General features: G+C 42.7%; 1 long non-coding RNA gene across 1 annotated transcript; it reads right to left on the bottom strand.

Annotated features, from left to right (window-relative positions):
- Positions 1–203: 203 nt before the first annotated feature.
- LOC115125790 (uncharacterized) lies at positions 204–2,285 on the bottom strand. The gene is made up of 2 exons (XR_003863024.2): positions 2,194–2,285; positions 204–1,316 (listed from the first exon to the last, which is right to left on the bottom strand). It is a non-coding gene; the product is annotated as an uncharacterized LOC115125790 (long non-coding RNA).
- Positions 2,286–3,050: the final 765 nt, after the last annotated feature.

Below are 3,050 nucleotides of genomic sequence, written 5' to 3'. Positions count from 1 at the left end.
GCATTTTTGTTTTTACATTTACTGATCATTTCAAATAATATTTCAATTCTATCTTAAATCATGTGAAGAAGAGTTTGGTCTCTTCCCACTTTATTTTATGGATAAAGAATCTTCCATGAAAAATAAACACATGAACAATGAAAGTTAAATCAGGGTCCATATCATTTGGATCAAAATAAAACATAAAATCAGAGTCTCTCAGATTAACATTAATAGTTGTTTATTTTCAAATAAAATCTTCTAACTCACTCAAAAAACTTCTGACATAAGAACAGTTCTAAAATAAATGGTTGAGTCACTGGGTCACAACCACAAAGTACACATTTGTTATCAACATCTATTTTAAATCTGTGTATAATAAAGTTCTTTACAGGGTAGATTCTATGAATGAGTGTGTATGATACTTCAACTTATTAGATATGCTATATTCACCAGACAACAACAGTGTAGTTGGTGAGTGTGGTCTCAGCTCAGAAGTGGCCAATTTTTTGAAAGAGCAGCAGTGTGTGCAGGTTTTGTTTCAGCCCAGCTCTAACTGTACACCAACTTATCATGGTCTAGATTGAATGAGGCATGCTAGTGTGGGGCTGGAGTAAAAGCTTGCACGGCCTGTATCACTGTCCAGAGTTGCTTGTAGCTAAAGGTCACACATATTTCTGTATTCATGGGGTTCTTAATCCTGGTCCTGGGAACCCACATGGGTGCATATTTTGATCGTGCCCAGCACTAACACACACCTTATCATGCTAATCAAGGGCTTACGTTAGGTTGGGTAGTTGAATCAGGTGATGGGCTGAAGCAGAAATGTGCTGTGGGACCCGAAGGACCGTGCAGGATTAAGAAACTAGAGTAGACAATTATATTGCTACATCAAAAGGCATTGCAACAAAGATGAGTGAATATCACGACCGAAACACCTGACCCTTTGTTTGATCCCCTACTTGTGTTGAAAAGAGGGTTTCCATGGGGACCATTAATAGCTTTTATGGGGGAAACCTGATCACAGCAGGCTTCCATGAACTTGACCAATATAAATATTGTCACACATGCTACCAGAGTCACAGACAACAAAACTCAGCTGGCGCGCTCTCTCCCAAAGTCACTTCAAGAGGGTCACACACTCATCATCCCCCTGACATATTGGGGCTACAAAGTCTCTGGGATGAGGCTGGGGGTGAGGAGAGGTGAGGAGGGGTGAGGGGGAGAGAAGTTCTGCCTAACAAGGTCAGGCAGGCATGGCTGATGACAGGTTGAGTGATGGAGAGATCAGGCCAGGGAACACACTGACCTGCCATTCTGAACACTCTGCTTTCACCCTGAGAAATAGGGAGGGAGGGAGGGCATAGTGAGCAAGACCCAGTCAGCAAGACATAGAAAATATGACTCTGCCTGATGTCCAGAGTGAAAGTTTAAACAACCTCTTTTATGGATGTTGAAAAAAAAACAATTTTGCAGCCAAATCAAGGCCGGTCTGGCCAGGCCAGATTGGCTCAAAAATCAACATCTGTAGACGTTAAAATCAAGGAATGGGGGGACTGACCCAATTTTTTACCAATAAACAACCTCCAGACTTGGCCTTTCTCCCCGTCCCTCCACAAGACTGCCCGTTCTTGTCTGGTGCATATTTTCTCCACACAACCCCTTGTTAAAGATGCACTCTGGGATCTTAAGCACAACACATTTGTATCATTTGCAAAAACTGGATTCTTTTAACATATCACACAAATTGCATAAAATGGGATGATATCACACAAATGTGTAGGGTGGCAGGTAGCCTAGTGGTTAGAGCATTGGACTAGTAACCGAAAGGTTGCCAGATTGAATCCCCGAGCTGACAAGGTAGAAATCTGTTGTTCTGCCCCTGAACAAGGCAGTTAACCCACTGTTTCTAGGCTGTCATTGAAGATAAGAATTTGTTCTTAACTGGTCAACAAACAAACAAAAAATCATAACATATCACACAACCTGGATGACATTGTACACAAAAAACAGGGACCAGTTTTGGCTTGTGAGCACCACTAGTGGCTGAAATGATACAAAAGTTTGAGAGTGCATCTTTAACCCTGCAGCACCTTTCTCTCCCTCTCTCTTTTTATTCTCCTTTAGTTGTTCTTAGCCCCACAGGTCCACACAAGTGTTCCGTATCTATTTGCAACAACACAAACATGGCCTTAACTACACAAGGACACTCACTTGCATTGTCGATCTTTTGATGATTTGTTCATCACGCTGCGCTCCTGCCAGAGCTGTGCTTTCAGCCTCTTCAACAGTGTCATGACTGTCTGTTGCTGGTCCCCTTAGATTAGAAGATCACAGCGATTTCTCCATAGAACAGCGCCATCTTCTGTTCGTATGTTGTATGACCTTGGCTGTACTTCCGTACCTGTTCCTTTTTGTGTCCATGCGTTTGTTTCGTCTTTGTACCTCATGTTGTCACCAGGTTGGAGTTCAGATAGGTTTCTTGTTCCTCTGTCATTGTAGAACTTTTGATTTGTTTTCGGTTGTTCTTTGAACTTCCTCACTTTCTCTCTGTCTTTCCTTTTTAGGAGGTCCTGCGTGATGGGTCAGTTGGTCCTCAGTCTGCATGAGGAGGTGTGCTGGGGAAAACTCCCAGTCAAGTGGCAACGTGCGGTAAACAAGCAGGCTCCTGTAGAAGGCAGTTCTTTTGCGTTGTACATCAGTCTCTCCACTGTCTGAACAGATTTCTCCACGAGTCCGTTCGATTGTGGGAAGTGTGGACTTGACGTAGCGTGGACGAAGTCCCAGTCCTTGCTGAATTGTTTGAACTTTTGCATTAGAGAATTACGGTCTAGTATCGCTGAAGACTTCACTTGCCACTCTGTGTCTGGATAATATGGATTTCATACACATTACCTCAGTGTCTGAGGTGGTGGTGTTCAGCCGACAAACCTCTGGATACAGGGAGTTGTAGTCTGTAAGAACAAGGTCATCCATTCCATTAAATCAAATCTAATTTTATTTGTCACATGCGCCGAATATAACAGGTGTAGACCTCACCGTGAAATGCTTACTTAGAAGCCCTTTACCAT

The sequence above is a fragment of the Oncorhynchus nerka genome, linkage group LG3 (assembly GCF_034236695.1).
Source record: "Oncorhynchus nerka isolate Pitt River linkage group LG3, Oner_Uvic_2.0, whole genome shotgun sequence".
NCBI classification, from domain to species: domain Eukaryota; kingdom Metazoa; phylum Chordata; class Actinopteri; order Salmoniformes; family Salmonidae; genus Oncorhynchus; species Oncorhynchus nerka.
The sequence above is the reverse complement of the archived record's forward strand: the minus strand, read 5'-3'. Positions and strand labels throughout refer to the sequence as shown.